The following is a 19,408-nucleotide window of genomic DNA, read 5'->3' on the forward strand; positions in this document are numbered from 1 at the left end:
TTGCAGACAGCCGCATAGCAGATGTTTTGGCGATGTTGGAGATGGAACAGTGTTGGAGCCGTCAATCGGTCAGCAGCTGCTCTTGCGATCATTGTCACGAAGCCACACCCGCCCCACACTTGCCACACCCCCACCCCACTCTCAAATTGAAATCCTAATCCTAATTGAGGTGTAGATTGCATCTCACATTCCAGTGTTCGAACTTGTGCAACCAGTGGCAATGTCCAATTTAGGTATAATGCCAGGAGCCGCTTGAGGATTTGACAGCTCTAACACAGTTCCACCTCCGACACTGCCAAAACAACCGCTATGCGGATGTCAGCTAAAGCGGATCTGATTGAATAGAGACGCAAGTCTGTCAATCATTTGTCAAGCCCAATAAATGTGAATGGTAGCCATTTACATTTGTGCAAATATTAGCTGATAGTATTTGTACATTATTCATTATTGTACAATATTCTGGATAAGTTGCTTATCAACGCTAACATGAATTGTTTGAATAGTCATTAATGTAATTTGACTGCATAATTTGACAGTAAAATAGTTCTCTCCGAAACATGAAAAGAAGGTTGCATATGGAGATAGATGAGTGACAACATTCTGTAAAGGAGTAAAGTACAACTCACACACATAAACAGCAACAGCACACGAGAACTATCGCATCATGATCATTATTTTTAAAAACACATACTGACGCATGTAGACTGAAATTCGGAATGCCTGTTGTTATCGACGAAAGCCATGGTGTAAATTAAGTTGTTTATTTAAGGACTTTTCCTAACGTGATGCGCCCCTTGGCGCATCACAAATCGGCACCCTGGCATCGAGTCCCTGCCAGCTGGCGTGTGTGGATGCCACCATGGCCTGCCCAGTGAGTGCCCACCCTGGGTGATTGTATATAAGGGCATCCATGTGGCCAATGTGATGTGAGCTATGGCAGTCAGGTGGCCGGATACTGTAAAGGCCTGCCACTGCTTCCCTTTGCTCTTTGTGCCGGTCGGCTCATGACGGTTCCCTTTCACAATGCGGTTATAGGATCCCGGCAGAGAACAGAGAAGGAACAGCGGTAACTGGAGACAGTGATTAAACAGTTTAAGCACAGATGATCCGACAGGTGCTCTGGCCGTATCTCTTGTTCTCTGGACACACACACTTGCGCACGGATGCACACATGCACACTCACACACACACACACAAACACACCTCCTCCTGCCCTGCCCCGCTTGTGCTGGTGTATTTAAAGTAACAAAGCCGTCTGTGGAGCTCACTGTCTTCTCACCCCCCTCTGGAAAAAAATTCTCCACATCACTCTTCGGTGAGTGTAACGTAAACCTGCAGGCCGGGGCAGGTGTTGGAAACAAGGGCCAGGAGGGCCAAGAGGGGAGAGACGCATTTAGACAAAGGGGGTATCAATCAATCAAAACACAGTGAGAGCCAAAATGGACACCCCTGCATGTCAAAATGGTTGACTGTTGGTAAGGTTAGAGGTCGCGGGGAGGACAAAAGCCATGCCATGTGTCCATCGACGGAATAATGCAACTTTACATAACTTTAATGGGGGTGCCAGGTTCCTGCCAGGAGTCTGGTCTAGTGCTAGAGCTGCCGACACCGGACTAACACATTGCCACTCTAGGTGGGGGGCTCGAATCCTGGGTCTACCACTTTCCTTGTTGTATTTCTCTCAATTGCCTCTCCCTCTTCCTCTCATTCATATCTCTCTGTCAATAAAATCGATCGCATATGAAGGGAGAGTGGAATTCAATTTTCCTTCACTAAAGGGTTGTGTATGTATTAGGACTTGATCATACCCACATTTGGACATGATAGTTTAAAGCTGTTTTAAAGCAGAGTCATGCTATGGTGGCACCTGCCATGGATGTCATTGGTGTCCATAGGCATTTGGGATCCCATACATTCTTTAGAAGTGTAGGAGTGTTCACTTCAATACTGTGGCCAGTGTTATAGGATATATAAATAAGAGAGTTTCCTCTGCCAAGTAGTCAGCACTGTTATGCCCTGTCTCTGAACCCTCATTCCTGATAGAGCTTCTTTCAACCCACTGTCTTCGCTATTGCAAAGCACCAGAGCGAAACTGTTCTGATTGGGGAAATTATTTCAGACAGCTTTGCGAGACTTTTCCCCTTCAACGCAGCTCCCGACAACCAATCGATAACAAAGCAAGAGAGACGGATGCATCTGTTTTGAATAAGACTGATTGACTCAAAATGGTGTTCTTTCTCCTCCTGTTTATGCTGTTTCATTATTATTTCCACCCTTCAGTACACGAGAAAGATTCAATGAAGCAATGCTCTTGTAAATCAATCCAACGCAAAAACATCCCACTGGGTACAGCCATCAATTTAACGTCTATTCCACGTTGGTTCAACGTCATTTCATTGAAATTACATGGAAACAACATTGATTCAACCAGTGTGTGCCCAGTGGGATGCAATGTTACTTATTGCCATGTTACTTAGTACAGGAGACGACAACGGCTAACGTAGCCAAATTAATTAACCTCCAATTTACAATGACAGAGGAGTAAAATCACAGAGAGAGAGAGAGAGAGAGAGAGAGAGAGAGAGAGAGATAAAAGGGGTGATAAAGATACAACCAGTTTCTTTAGTCAGCACTCTACTCTGTCTGTTCCATCATCAAACAGGGGAGGCAGGAAGAAGACGGGGAATGGAATGTGTGAAGATAGAGAAAAAGAGAGGGATTGAGAAAAAAATGAAGGGGAAAAATGACACTATGGATTAACTGTCCTTCACACAGAAAATATACATCCCCCAGCACTCTTGTTGAATTATTAATTCAAATTTTGTCAGAAAAAGAATGAGAGAAATATATTGATGAGAGCTCGGCTTTAATGGTCTCATTAGGTGTCGAGGTTTCCACTCTGGGCGGGATTCCTACTGCTCCAGGAGTTTAGGAGGAGAGGGGGATACTTGACCCCCCAATGATTTTCTGTCACTTTATCATAAACAAGCAGGTTTTGACGTGCCCCCGCTCACTCTCGCTTGCATGTAATTAGCAGGGCTGTGAAAGTACATGCTGAATGCAAACCAGTTACTCCCCTCACCAGCGCCAGCAGTACCATCACCAGAACCACCACTACCCATCGGCAAGAGAGGAGGGAAAGGGAGGAAAGGGAAAAGATGAAGGAGAGTAGAGGAGAGAAGCGGACCAGTCTGTTGTTTGTTCTTCATATGAACTCCTCAAAGCTTTAAAGACAGACAAAACACAGGTTACATCAGAGAGACAACCAAATTTACAACACCTTTACATTTATTTGACCTACTTTTTATAATTTTTTTCTTTTCAAATGTCGTATGCTTCTGTCAATACCATTGCTCCAAACTGCCTAGCACGTGCTTCTTTTCAGAATGGCTCACTGTATATTAACTCTAACCATGAAGTGCTAGCTAGCTGTGTTAGCGCTAGGCAATTCTGATGGCATTAGAGAGGTGAGAGAGCACAGGCCTGGGAGTGTGGCTGTGCCCTTTGAGGTCAATTCATTGAAAGGCATTTGGTTCCGCCTGGAGGGGGGCTGAAAAAGGGGAAAAGGAGGCCAGAAGGGGTGAGGAAAGGGGCTCATGGGCTCTGTGTTTTGGTTAATCATGTCACATGACCTGGATTTTTACCTTTATTTAAAGCTTTTACATCAAACTGTCCCCTTTTCTTTTTATGTCAGATGGTCCAGCACCATCCTCAGACAATTGCTTTAATTTCTGGTCCAATTCTAATTTCTGTTATAAAGGTAAAAATCCAGGTCATTTGACATGATTAACCAAAACACAGGCACCTACTCATGGCTAATGCAACTCCTTAGTGTCCGCTTTCACAGTAGTGGAGTGGAGAGTGTGCCCTACCTGCCTATGTAAAGCCACTGTACAGCACTGTTACTGCAGTGTGGTTTGGATAGAATTTCACCCCAGTCTTGAACTGGCAAAAAAAAGCAGGAGGCTTTGACCTGTAGTGGAAACAAGAGAGAGAGACAGAAGGAGAAAGACGGAGGGAGATTAATTAAGAATCTACCAATACAAACTGTAGGTGTGTGTGCACCTACATGAATGTACCAGACACACTGTGCAATCTTCTGTTTTATTATTCTTGTGGATATAACCCCTCTGCCGCTGTATGTCCTCCACTGCCCTGGCACTTAATAACGCTGACATCGTCATGCCACAGACAGAATCAATGGATTTAAATGTATTTCCCTTCACCAGACCCTAGTGCATTTCAGCTAGCATCAGTAACAAGACGGCTCTGTGATCCGCCGGCGAGCCTTGTCTCTCTTGTTTATTTAATCAGACCTAAGGCGCCTTTCCTGTCCTCTCTGCGTCTTCGGAGCGCCTGACGAGCTCGCCGACCGACCGACCTGTCCTTGGGCGACGGGACCTGCCTCCTCGGCTACCTGCTTAGTAACAACAACTGGCGCCGGCTTTAAGTCGGATTTTACTTAATATATCCCCGAATGGACGCCGTTCCTGTTTAATTCTCTTTCATAGCCTCCCGGCGCAGGTCCCGGCGGTCTTCGGGGTTGACGAGGGGCGAGCAAATTGAGCCTTCTTGCCTTATTCTGACACACAAAAGCCTGTCTCCACTGGCTTATCAACAGGCCAATCACACATCCCCCCACTCTAAGAACCAGGAAGTGTTGTGAGCTAATGCTAATGCATCATTGATAACACACTGTCTGGTTCGACCAAAAATTTCTCAACCGTCACAACACTTCCGTTTAGTGGGTACAAACATAGGGTGTGTGTACAGTATTATACAACGGGTGGGTCTAATCCTGAACCATATTCCAGCCGGTGTCTATTCCACAAGTTACCACCGGCTAAATCTATGACGTTTACTCTGTTCCATCTGACTGCGCAATCCACTGTCTCATCAGCCCAGCCAAGCAATTTATAAACTTGATCTCCACTATAAAAAGCATCTAGACATTATCTCACTTTTAGACTAACATTTAGTTTTCAACAGCGGAGATTTGTATAAACCTTGCTGTCTGTCTCTACGACATTTGCAACATTGTTTCAATATTCAAATTCGATCTCCAGCTGTCCCATAGTAATGAACGTGTCAGGAGTCGGGATGAGACAGCCAGTCGAAATCATGAATCAGCTGGCATCATTTTTATGGATATTTACAAAGAAATGTCAATTGAAAAAAGGTAAAATGAAACGAAGTGCAGCTTCAGTTTGAAGTGATTGTGTTAGCTGTGTTGTTGGCTAACTCATCTGAACAACAGTGTCCTGATGAGTGAGCAACATTTTATGCCAGGCAAAATCCCGCCTCATTAGCTCATTGTTATGGATGTATCCAAATAAATGTCACTAGAAAACAGCTTAAACAAATGCAAATGCAGCTACTTTATTGTTATTCTGGCTTCACTTTTTGACGTGACTGTAAGTTAGCCGTAGTTGGCTAGCTAGCTAGCAAGGGATAAGAGCGTTGCCAGCCAGTATGGCAATGGAACATTTAGAACGAACGACTGGCCAATATATCCTCCAAACACCGGCTTCTCTGGCATTATCACTTAACTACTCACCCAGTGACTCAGCAGTAGAAGTATTATCAAACTGGCCCATAGAGTTGACCGGGCGGCCATTGCCCCCCTCTTACTGCCCTGTTTCCAGCATCAGCTCCACACTCACACACACACACACACACACACACACACACACACACACACACACACACACACACACACACTTACACACACACACACAGACACAGACACAGACACACACACACACACACACACACACACACTTACACACAGAATCCCACCACCCCCCAACACACACATACTCCTCCTCCCCTCACTCAACCAACCCATCCACAGGTGTGGCAGTCCCAGGGCCTACCTCTCCCCACTTCGGTGCTGGGGTCAGTGGGTTCCCTGACAGGACTGCCCCCCCAGCCTGATTGGAGCCTTGCTGAAAGTCAGGCCAGCAGGTTAATGATGAATAAACGGGAGATTGACAGCTGTGGCTTGGAAGATAGTGGACAGAGTGAGATAGTGGGATCATATATAGTGATATATCATATAACTACAAGTTGTAAAGAGGAGTAACACGCCATGGACTCCTACACTCCCCAGCACTACTTTCTGGCCTTTGTGTCAACGCGGCGATAGCCTAGTAGTAGTAAAACAATCATGTAAATCCTAACAGGGATTGGATGATCTAGCCCAAGTCCCGCCCCCTGAATGGCTCTAACGGATTGGCTCATTGTTCACTCACGCGTTTAGTTGGTTATAGGACATACATCACTGTTACAAGTTAGGTATTGACAGTCATTTTTGTGACTAAAGGATTAAAGATTAGGTAGTGAGTATCATATTTGCTTGTGATGCATGAGTTGATTGCTGGAGTCATTACTGTTTCTCTCTTGATCTGTCCTGTTCTTCTGTCCTTTATTGTTACATTCATATGTTTGGTAAACTATCCTACAGCAGAAATGTACACATACAGGCACATTCCTCCTTCCCCCCATTCTGAGTCAATCCAGGCAGAGCTGATCCAATGTAATTAAAAGGCATTGTGGCATATTGAGAGGCTGTACAGTGTGTGTGTGTGTTTGCGTGTGTGTGTGAGTGTAGTGTAGTGTAGGGTCATCGGGCTCCGGCGTGGATCGCTAGTCAAATGAAACAATATATTCCAAGGGACCTCAGGGTTTCCATCTTAGTGCTGTGCACGGCGCTGGAGCACACTGAGCCTGTTTCATGTGAAAAAAAGTTGATAATTAGTCCCTTAGTGACTCAATGGAGGGATTGAGGAGAGGAGGAGGAGATACTTACCGTGGTACTTAGCTCCAACCTGACATTTGGGCTAGTGTGTTAATCAGAATGACTCAACCATACAACCCCATCACCCTACTCCCTTTATCGCCATAGCGTCATCAAACCCTATTTTTCGCTGCCGATAAATTATTATCGAAAATTGGGATAATTCCTTTTGTGGCAAACCTGTGTTTTGTTTGCAGGGGAAAAGAGATCAAGCTATTGTCATCGAACATCAGTGTGCTTTTTGAGCCCCTTTCATTCTTTTTTCAAAAGGAGCCTGATAATAATTAGCAATTAAAATGTGCCTTTTTTGCCTCATCTTTCTCTAATTAGCCTGACAGAGACATTGGGCTGTACATCTCTGTAGTTTTGGGCCTCACACACATACACATACACACACTCCACAAACACGCACGCACACACAGAGAAAAGTCTTACCATGAAACCATGGCAACATATAATGTGTCTTGTTTTGCAGTGATCCCAGCTAACCCTGTCATGTCCCCTCTAAATCAATGAAATCACATTTATAAACGGACGGAAGAAAATGTAATCAATAAACAGACAATGATACAGCATATTGTCAATAGAGATTGTCAATTTTTTACATACATTCAATATAGTTAATGCATTGTCAGTATTGCTATGTCCTCATCAAGGAAAGCTGTGTTGTGTTCATTAGGCACCAAACGGAAGAGAATGGATTGTAACACCTGGACTTGTTTCAATGTATCACATATGGGGATTCACCAGTATCACCAATACTTTCGGAAGGACCTATCAAAAGCGTCTGTTGGAGACAGACAGGTAGAGTGACGAATGAGGTGAGACCCTCACCTCCTAATAAGGAGACACTCTCCCACCCTCTGGTCATTCTCACTTCTCTTCCTCACAAAGAGCATTACTCTCTAGCTCTCCCCACGACTCCTGCTTAACTGCTCACAAGTGAACCGTGAAGGATATCGCTGCCTAGCGTAGGTCTTCAGACCCTGTCGAGAGGTTGACCGAAAGGTTTTTGCTTTGTGTAGAAATGTATTTTCTACTTCTCAGTCTCCATTGGTAGCTAGCTTCATGGCTAGCTATTGAGACTCGGTTAGCCCATGCTGCAAGGCGTAGGCAAACTTGGCTAGCTCTCTGAGAGGCAAGCTAACCTCACTAGCATACCCTACCTGCAACATGGTAGCATTGCTTGCTCCCTTCTCTCATATAGCTTAACCTATGTTCACCCATTTGTGTTAACTAGACCGACTGTCTCTTTCGGTCATAGGAGCACACTACCTGAAGGCCAACTCTGCCCCTACGCGGTTTCCTTCAGCCAGCACTGGGCTAGTTACGGCACACCTTCACCATGAGGTAGCTGCTAGCTAGCTAACGCCCCACTAGCCTTGCGGCTATGGCTTTCTACTGTTCTGATTATTGCTAGCTATTAGATGCAAGGCTTCTAATTAGCTAGCTTATAACGCCGTGTACAGAAACTACAGTTTGCTAGCCACCAGCTGCAAGGCTTCTAACTAGTCCTTGTAGCAAGCCTTGTTCCTCACAATGGAGTTTGGGCTCCTCCATGTCTGCAAGCGAGCCGCGGCCAGACTCGATATGAGTGGCTGTCTCCCATAGGGACCTATACGTTAAGGGACCTATACAACAGGAAGAGACTCCCGTCTCATACAGTCCTGGTAAACAACTGCTCCCCACAGTACCAGCTTGCCTCAGGGAAGCTAAGAGCTTGTGGGACAAACCCCTCAATAGCAAGATTCTTGCTAGGGGCACCCAGAGCCTGGACATGCACAATATGGAGGAATCTGGGTTTGGCAACCCTCCCACAGTGGAGCCGTCACTGGCTTAACACCTCAGCCCCTCACGCCATGTTACTAACGACACCGGCACCTCACTCCCTAGAAAGATGGAGAGCTTTACTGCCTCCATTTTTAAGAAGACGTACAAAGCCTGGACCCAAGCAATCAGAGCTCTCAATGTGACCTCTGTATTGTTGGCTTATCAGGCTGCGCTACTGAAGGAGGTGGGGAAACAACTGCCTTGGACACCTTAGATCCAGATGCTTGGGAGCAGATCTGTATGATTACAGACCTAAACCTGTGTGCGTCCCATAGTGCCATTTAAGGCTGTGGTCGTACCATGAGCCTAGCAGTAGTGGGAGAAAGGGCACTTTGGCTGAGATTATCCAGTTTAACAGACAAAGGTGCTTCAATCTATAGCTAGAGGACTCCTGATATCTCCAGGAGTGGTAAGTATAATTTGTGTCTTAATCTGTTTTGTCTAGTACTGTCTTTTTGCTAGCTAGGGCCATCTACTTTAAGTGCTCTCTGTCTTCCCAGTAGCCTACTTGGTGTGTGAACTGCTGACTGCTCATAACTTGCATCTGATTGTTGACACATCAGCCAGGATTAAGGGGTAGGGCAATTTGTGACTGTTGTTGTTTTGGTATTCAGTGTTATTTCATAGTTTTGACGTCTTCACTATTATTCTACAATGTAGAAAATAGTTAAAATAAATAAAAACCCTTGAATGAGTAGGTGTTCTAAAACTTTTAACCGGTAGTGTACCTTGAGAATCTTGCCTTTTTAAGATGAGAGAAAATAAAAGGGTTTTACATTTAAACAAATCTGTAGCCTGCAGGAAGGACTAGGATACTAAATTGTCATTCTGTTTAATAGTGGCCTTTTGAACAACAACCACAGTGAGTAGGCTACATATTTGACAACAAATCCTGAAGAAACAGAATAGTCATGACAAGTATGAGGAATAACAAAAGTGCGATCTAAGCAAGCACATTAATTGACCGTTATGGTTTTCCTCCACATAAACTTTTTTTGGGCGCTGTTGTTTGAAGTGCTGTCACCATGAAAATGTAAAAAAATTACTTGTCTCAGCAGCATACTTATTTGATGCAACGAGGGTAGAAATGGCTTATTTGGTCAGTATTACTTACCAAGCCAAGCAGAGCTGTTTTATCAAAACACAAATATCCTGTGCTTTCTCATTTGGTGCATAGGCGCATACAGACACAGCTTGGCTACATTGTAACCGCAAAGCGGCCATATGGGGCTCAGCACGGACTGTTACTTTTATGTAACTGAATGAAAACATTTTAACAATGTGATTTAACCAATTTAAGTTGGGAAAATAGATGGCAAAAATGCTGAATGCCGTTAACTGCTTGTAAACAGCTTGACGAGGAAAATTATTTCACCATTGGAGGCTCCTCAGAGAAGGAAGGCGAGGACGATCCTCCTCAGTGAATTTCATAAAAATTAAAATAATAAAACATTAAAAAAGTTATTATTTTTAGATAAAACTATACTAGATATGTTCACATGTCACCAAATAATTTATTAAAACACACTGTTTTGCAATAAAGGTCTACAGTAGCCTCAACAGCACTCTGTAGGGTAGCACCATGGTGTAGATGGAGGACAGCTAGCTTCCGTCCTCCTCTGGGTACATTGAATTCAATACAAAACCTAGGAGGCTCATGTTTCTCACCCTCTCAAACCTATCAGAGCTCTTGTAGCATGAACTGACATGTTGTCCACCCCATCAAAGGATCAGAGAATGAAACTAATACTGAAATCACAAGCTACAGCTAGCTAGCACTGCATAAAATGTGGTAAGTAGTTGACTCAAAGAGAGAGAAAGAGTTTTGAACAAATACATTTTTTCAAAAATGAAGGAGAAGCAACAGAGAGAAAGATAACTATATTTTGTCTTTTTTTTTCACTTTCACTTACTTAGCTAGCAAATGCAGCTAGCTAGCTAGATTAACCTACTCAAACACCAAGCTCAAACAGAGGGATGCTATATTAACTAGCTGGCTATGACTATCCACCACAACACTGGAACTCTTCCAAGTCAAGGTACGCTTTTGGTTTTACTAATTTATTGCCACGGGGCCCGCCAGAGTAACTACTAAACTGCTTACTGAACTGCTTACTGACTGTACACTAACATTACTGCATGATTGTAGCGGGTTTACTAACACATTCGTTCTATTAGCTATGTTGACTATGACGTTACTTTAGCTAATATGGTGACAACGATGTAAACTGTGTATAGCAGTTATGTTAAGTTTTGGCTTGGAAAGTTTATTTCGCCTGGTCACATACAGCTGATGTGTTGTACAATGAAGTCCACAAGCGAAGGGAAAAGGTGAGAGGAGGAGAGCACACATAGATGAGAGAAGGAATACAACGTGGCTGCAATGAAAGTGAACTGAGTTTACGTGTGATCAGGGGTGTATTAATTCTGCTGATTCTGTTGAAAAACATTTCATAAAACGGAACATACGGAACAAAATGGGTATAAACATAGCTGAATTTGTCCAATAGAAACTCTCATTTGCAACTGTTGGACTAATGATTACACCCTAGATCAGCTAGATGCAGGCAATAGTGTGCAAGGCGGTTTTTTCTCTTGACCTGTGTGCACCTACGTTGTAAACTTTCATTCATAGGCTAGGTTGTAGCAACCTCATGATGGGTATAGGGAAAAGTAGACTATCATGTAGTAGCCTAAACCTATCAATGTTACATTGAACTGAGTGAATGGAATATGAATGACAGTCATCCAATGTGCTGTAATAGAAAAGGCCATGCTCATGAACAAATTAAATCGTCCTCCCTCATCTTAAACAGCACTGACCGCCACTGTATTTCACAGATTTTAATAATGTAATATTAGGCCTACTGATTATTTCAAACTATCTACTTGTTAGCTACTCATTGACAGCCCGCAAACTACCGGACATGCAGTTTTCTGCTAAGGCGCAACCGTTTGAAGGATGATGGAAGGCTGCAAGTGGTTTCAACTCGCTATTTGCATTAGAGGTCGTATTGAGTCATATTCCTGTAAAGCTTAGAGAGCATCTCATGTCAAATGCTGTTGAAGTAATATGGCTACAGGTTCACCTGCCTCACCTAAAGCCCATTCTTATGGGAAGCTGCTATAGACCACCAAGTGCTAACAGTCAGTATCTGGATAATATGTCTGAAATGTTTGATAATGTATGTGATATCAACAGAGAGGTATATTTTCTGGGTGACCTAAATATTGACTGGCTTTCATCAAGCTGCCCACTCAAGAAAAAGCTTCAAAATAAACCGGTACCTGCAACCTGGTTTAGGTTATCAGTCAACCTACCAGGGTATTTACAAACAGCACAGGAATGAAATCATCCACATGTATTGATCACATCTTTACTAATGCTGCAGAAATCTGCTCTAAAGCAGTATCCAAATCCATTGGATGTAGTGATCATAATATAGTACCATATCTAGGAAAACCAAAGTTCCAAAGGCTGGGCCTAATGTAGTGTATAATAGGTCATATAATACGTTTTGTAGTGATTCCTATGTTGAAGATGTAAAGAATATTTGCTGGTCTGTGTTGTGTAATGAGGACCAACCAGACACTGCACTTGACTTATGAAATGCTTATTCCAGTAACTAATAAGCATGACTGTAAAAACTAAGGCAGCAGCTAATGGGGTTCCATAAGAAATACAAATACAAAAACTCAGAGTCAGAGACAGCAAAGCCTAATCAGAATGTGTGCATCATGGTTCTTACAGGCAAAGTGAAATGATACAATGAATTTGCTCATGGTGCACGCAGCTCAAATGATATGTAACAACACCATTTGACCAACACCATCAGACATGAAACAACGATACAAATGCAACAGCACAACAAAATAGAGAAAACATTTATATTTTAAACACCAGTGGTCCAACTAGTGCTTTCTAACTGCACTGAACCAAAACAGTGGCAACGGGAGTGAAGCAAAACTTTATTTTGAGTGGTCAAAACCATTCATCTTTTTGGCAATGGGGGAGGGGGTGCAAAATAGAATCTGTTAATTATTATATCATATATAAAATGGACATAACTATTTTAATACAGACTAGCTCAAAACATTACTAATCATTGAAAATGACAAATTTGCCCAATGGATCATGATAACTTTCTGGCAAAAAAGTGGGGGTGCACCCATATTTTGAAAGTGGGGGTGCAACTGCTTTGTTTTCTCCATTGCTCAGGCACCTATGCCCCATGATTAGGATTACTGCGCTGCAGTCGTTTCCTTCTTCCTCCGGCTATATTGCCTGACTTCCCGAGAGAGCCCGCTTCCCGCATCTAGGCGGACTGACTTGCTGCATCCTGGTAGAAGCTACGGCCCTGTGAGAGCTATGGGAATGGGAGAGGGGTGGGAGAGCTGACACACCCATGAAAATAGTGTGATGCCATATTATTTTCCTCCTATGTTGCCTACCCTCCCTTTTCTTTCTACACAGAGCAAGGGAATAGGGCCTGGGACTCTTGGAAGAGAGTGCCAGCCCCCTTATACACGCTCTCTGTTTTACAGTTGTTGCGTTTTTCTTGGAGAATTGGTATGACTAAACAGATTGTTCTTGCCTACACTCTTCGTTTTCCATGGTCTTATGCTCCTTGCCAGACTTTTTTGGACAGAGAGAAGGTTTCGTCATTGCTAAGGTCCTCTAGCCGCTTTCTCGGCCTGCCAAGGCCCCGACAGTAGTACAGTTTATACATAACTTTAATGTTGTTTCTAGGAGGGCACATCGCTTACACCCAGTCTCTAAGTCTTAGCTTGTCCTGGGACATATCTATTGTGCTTAAGATATTTTCACAGCAGCTGCTAGCCACTGATAAGCGTGGAGATGTAATATTCCTCCATCTTTTGCTTTACTACTGCCCTTGGCGTCCCTAAGCGAGTGTGTGGACTGTGCTATAACAGCCACTGTTCACGCCCGCAGTCTGCCCAGGGCTTTTTCAGATTAATGTACCTAAACCCAGCCTTTGGCCCTGGTCAACTTTTTGTCATTGTCGCACCTTGGAGCCTATGGCTTTTCGTCTGTTACCTTCCCCAGAAGTGCGTCCCCATTGTTGTCCGGTACACTACCGGTCAAAAGTTTTAGAACACCTACTCATTCAAGGGTTTTTCTTTATTTTTACTATTTTCTACATTGTAGAATAATAGTGAAGACATCAACTATGAAATAACACATATGGAATCATGTAGTAACCAAAAAAGTGTCAAACAAATCAAAACATATGTTATATTTGAAATTCTTCAAATAGCCACCCTTTGCCTTGATGACAGCTTTACACACTCTTGGCTTCTCTCAACCAGCTTCACCTGGAATGCTTTTCCAACAGTCTTGAAGGAGTTCCCACAGTGAGTCGGACTGCAGAGTGAAGGAAAAGCAGCCAACAAGTGCTCAGCATACAGTGAGGGAAAAAAGTATTTGATCCCCTGCTGATTTTGTACGTTTGCCCACTGACAAAGACATGATCAGTCTATAATTTTAATGGTAGGTTTATTTGAACAGTGAGAGACAGAATAACAACAACAAAAATCCAGAAAAACGCATGTCAAAAATGTTATCAATTGATTTGCATTTTAATGAGGGAAATAAGTATTTGACCCCTCTGCAAAACATGACTTAGTACTTGGTGGCAAAACCCTTGTTGGAAATCACAGAGGTCAGACGTTTCTTGTAGTTGGCCACCAGGTTTGCACACATCTCAGGAGGGATTTTGTCCCACTCCTCTTTGCAGATCTTCTCCAAGTCATTAAGGTTTTGAGGCTGACGTTTGGCAACTCAAACCTTCAGCTCCCTCCACAGATTTTCTATGGGATTAAGGTCTGGAGACTGGCTATGCCACTCCAGGACCTTAATGTGCTTCTTCTTGAGCCACTCCTTTGTTGCCTTGGCCGTGTGTTTTGGGTCATTGTCAGGCTGGAATACTCATCCACGACCCATTTTTAATGCCCTGGTTGAGGGAAAGAGTTTCACACCCAAGATTTGACGGTACATGGCCCCGTCCATCGTCCCTTTGTTGCGGTAAAGTTGTCCTGTCCCCTTAGCAGAAAAACACCCCCAAAGCATAATGTTTCCACCTCCATGTTTGACGGTGGGGATGGTGTTCTTGGGGTCATAGGCAGCAACTCCTCCTCCAAACACGGCGAGTTGAGTTGATGCCAAAGAGCTCCATTTTGGTCTCATCTGACCACAACACTTTCACCCAGTTCTCCTCTGAATCATACAGATGTTCATTGGCAAACTTCAGACGGGCCTGTATATGTGCTTTCTTGAGCAGGGGGACCTTGCGGGCGCTGCAGGATTTCAGTCCTTCATGGCGTAGTTTGTTACCAATTGTTTTCTTGGTGACTATGGTCCCAGCTGCCTTGAGATCATTGACAAGATCCTTCCATGTAGTTCTGGGCTGATTCATAACCGTTCTCATGATCATTGCAACTCCACTAGGTGAGATCTTGCATGGTGCCCCAGGCAGAGGAAGATTGACAGTTATTTTGTGTTCTTCCATTTGCGAAAAATCGCACCAACTGTTGTCACCTTCTCACCAAGCTGCTTGGCGATGATCTTGTAGCCCATTCCAGCCTTGTGTAGGTCTACAATCTTGTCCCTGACATCCTTGGAGAGCTCTTTGGTCTTGGCCATGGTGGAGAGTTTGAAATCTGATTGATTTATTGCTTCTGTGGACAGGTGTCTTTTATACAGGTACAAACTGAGATTAGGAGCACTCCCTTTAAGAGTGTGCTCCTAATCTCATCTCATTACCTGTATAAAAGACACCTGGGAGCCAGAAATCTTTCTGATTGAGAGGGGGTCAAATACTTATTTCCCTCATTAAAATGCAAATCAATTTATAACATTTTTGACATGTGTTTTTCTGGATTTTGTTGTTGTTATTCTGTCTCTCACTGTTAAAATAAACCTACCATTACAATTATAGACTGATCATTTCTTTGTCAGTGTGCAAACGTACAAAATCAGCAGGGGATCAAATACTTTTTTCCATCACTGTATGCTGAGCACTTGTTGGCTGCTTTTCCTTCACTCTGCAGTCCGACTCATCCAAAACCATCTCAAATTGGTTGAGGTTGGGGGATTGTGGAGGCCAGGTCATCTGATGCAGCACTCCCTCACTCTCCTTCTTGGTAAAATAGCCCTTACACAGCGTGGATGTTTGATGGGTCATTGTCCTGTTGAAAAACAAATGATAGTCCCACTAAGCCCAAACCAGATGGGATGGCGTATCGCTGCAGAATGCTGTGGTAGCCATGCTGGTTAAGTGTGCCTTGAATTCTAAATAAATCACAGACAGTGTCACCAGCAAAGCACCCCTACACCATAACACCTCCTCCTCCATGCTTTACGGTGGGAAATACACATGCAGAGATCCTCCGTTCACCCACACCGCTTCTCACAAAGACACAGCGGTTGGAACCAAAAATCTCAAATTTGGACTCAAGACCAAACAACACATTTCCACCGGTCTAATGTCCATTGCTTGTGTTTCTTGGCCCAAGCAGGTCTCTTCTTCTTATTGGTGTCCTTTAGTAGTGGTTTCTTTTAAGAAACCCGACCATGAAGGCCTGATTCACACAGTCTCCTCTGAACAGTTGATGTTGAGATGTGTCTGTTACTTGAACTCTGTGAAGCATTTATTTGGGCTGCAATTTCTGAGGCTGGTAACTCCAATGAACTTATCCTCTGCAGCAGAGGTAACTCTGGATCTTCCATTCCTGTGGCGGTCCTCATGAGAGCCAGTTTCATCATAGCGCTTGATGGTTTTTGCGACTGCACTTAACGAAACTTTCAAAGTTATTGAAATTTTCCGGATTTACTGACCTTCATGTCTTAAAGTAATGATGGACTGTCTTTTCTCTTTGCTTATTTGAGCTGTTCTTGAATGAGTAGGTGTTCTAAAACTTTTGACCGGTAGTGTACATGGGTTGCAAATCTACTTGGAATGAACGAGAGGTCATGCAAGGGTGTTATGCTCTTCACTCATTGAGCAGCTACCCTCGAAAGAGGATGGGCTCTTCTCCGACGATATCATGCCGGATCATGGGAACTATTATATTGATTTATGATGGCGAGCATGACAGCCTTCGGAGGGGCCTGAAAGGGCCCTTATCTACAGAGGAGTTTACCTCTTGGGCTCTGGTTTTGGGATATACACTATATATACAAAAGTATGTGGATTCGGCTATTTCAGCCACACCCATTCTCTGGAGTGATGAATCACGCTTCACCATCTGGCAGTCCGACGGACAATTCTGGGTTTGGCAGATGCCAGGAGAACGCTACCTGCCCCAATGCATAGTACCAAATGTAAAGTTTGGTGGAGGAGGAATAATGGTCTGGGGCTATTTTTCATGGTTCGGGCTTAGCTCCAGTGAATGGAAATCTTAACGCTACACCATACAATGACATTCTAGACGATTCTGTGCTCACAACTTTGTGGCAACAGTTTGGAGAAGGCCCTTTCCTGTTTCAGCATGATAATGCCCATGTGCACAAAGCGAGGTCCATACAGAAATGGTTTGTCAAGATCGGTGGGGAAAAACTTGACTGGCCTGCACATTGAACACCTTTGGGATGAATTGGAACGCAGACTGCGAGCCAGGCCTAGTCGCCCAGCATCATTGCTCGACCTCACTAACTCTTGTGGCTGAATGGAAGGAAAGTCCCCGCAGCAATTTTCCAACATCTAGTGCAAAGTCTTCCCAGAAGAGTGGACGCTGTTATAGCAGCAAAGGGGGGACCAACTCCATATTAATGGCCATGATTTTGGAATGAGATGTTCGACGAGCTGGTGTCCACATACTTTTGGTCATGTAGTGTATCTCATTAAACTGAGCTGTTGTGTGCCACATATTGGGCTTCCCCTCACTTTGTTATGATGTTTTTCCCGACAGGTTGTTTCTGCACCTTCTTGGTGCGTACTCCCTCAGTTTCGAAGCCTCTGAGTGTTGCTGATTTTGGGACTACCCTGGCTTTGGAGAGCATGTTTTGAGATGTATCACCGCATTCCCCTGCTCACAAGAGCGCGAGGAAGAGAAGCGTGCTTGAGAATGACCAGAGTGTAGGAGTGTGGTTCCTTATAAGGTGATGAGGGGCTCACCTCATTCACCACTATACCTGTCTGTCTCCACAATACACTTTTGATAGGTCCTTCTGAGAGTATTGGTGATCCTGGCGAATCCCCATATGTGATACATCTCACTCATATTATCAGAAAACTGGGATTATAAAGTAACCTTAAGTTTTAGTTTTCTGTTGACAAATGTTTTTAAAAGTTTTGCTACGGTGTGTCCTAATGAACATGACCCTGAAAAAGGGGTAATTGAAATAGAGCATACATCATCACTGTCCATACATAATTGAATCTCTTCACTACGGTGTCCATATTAGGACACATCCATGGAAGTTGTGTCAGACTCACTCAGAGTGACGTATGTCCTAATATGGACACCATACTACACAGTCCTATTTTATATTGACCGAGTCAATTGGATTGAGCTGATTTAGGAGTTGATGAGGCTGATGTGAGGTCAGACAGACAGACCACAGAGTGGCAGCAGGCAGGAAAAAGCAAATGTCTGTTTGGAGGGTCAGTTGTCACTTGCAGAGCCTCTCCTCCCCCTCATCCCTCTTCCTGCCCTCCTCTTGGCCTTATTTAGCTGTGTCACACTGGGGTCAGGGTGAACACACACACTCACACACACACTCACACACACACAAACACAGGCACGCACACACACAGGCACACACACACACACACACACACACACACACACACATTGTAGTAGAGCTGTGCAGAGCATCATTGAATGAGTGAGGTGCCTTGAATGACTTCTCATTCTCTAGACCTCATTAGGCGCTGATGTATCTCCTCCTCCTCCTCCTCCTCTCTCTCTCTCTCTCTCTCTCTCTCTCACGCTTTCTCTCTCCGCTTCACAGCCCAAATGTGTCTTGGGGGTGCGTGCATGCGTGTCTGTGTTCACAACAATGGAGCCTGTGTGTGTGTCGGTAGCAAGGAGGCAGATCATTTCAGGTTCTTAGAGTTGGCTGGGCGGGTGGGAGGTCTGTTCTAAGTGTGTGTGTCAGCCAGACATGGGGACCCCGTCACATTCCACTAGCAACATGGGGACCCCGTCACATTCCACTAGCAACATGGGGACCCCGTCACATTCCACTAGCACAGAGAGCACAGGGGCTCCCAGAGCCCACTCAACCTGGGGTCAAAGATTAATAAAAGATCACACACCCACAGATACACACACACACACATAGCCACTGGGCGCACACACAAACATCCATGCACACACCTCTCTCTGTATTTAATTAAATATAGCCCTGTAACACAGATACATTAGGTGCACATACATTACGATGTAGTGTACTGACATTCATTTAGCCAGGTGGCCATACTGTATTTATTTCTGATCCATCACAGAATCCAAACTCTGTAGTGCACATGGAAAAGCCGCCACTGTACGAAACAGTAAATATATTTTTCTAACTTTAATAGTAAAAAGTTAATATTCTTTCAATATTTTCAAATGCTAACACGAAAATCTGTCACTGGACATAAGCTTTCTTTACCAAGTTTGATTTAAATAAAGAATGTGGCCATGCCCACACAAAAGTGTAAAGTACACACCAGTAAAGTAGTCTAGGTGCTTCATTTTAAATGGGGAAGGACTCATCTTAAAGAGTCTTCCATCGCTGTAATGCTGCCCTAAATAATTAATATACCCCTA

The 19,408-nt window shown here is 43.9% G+C and overlaps 1 protein-coding gene across 1 annotated transcript in view; it reads left to right on the forward strand.

Annotated features, from left to right (window-relative positions):
• nr5a2 (nuclear receptor subfamily 5, group A, member 2) overlaps positions 1-19,408 on the forward strand; it is a 104,306-nt gene that overhangs the window by 80,501 nt on the left and 4,397 nt on the right. The gene's annotated exons all lie outside the window — the stretch shown is intronic.

The sequence above is a fragment of the Coregonus clupeaformis genome, chromosome 20, assembly GCF_020615455.1.
Source record: "Coregonus clupeaformis isolate EN_2021a chromosome 20, ASM2061545v1, whole genome shotgun sequence".
NCBI lineage: Eukaryota > Metazoa > Chordata > Actinopteri > Salmoniformes > Salmonidae > Coregonus > Coregonus clupeaformis.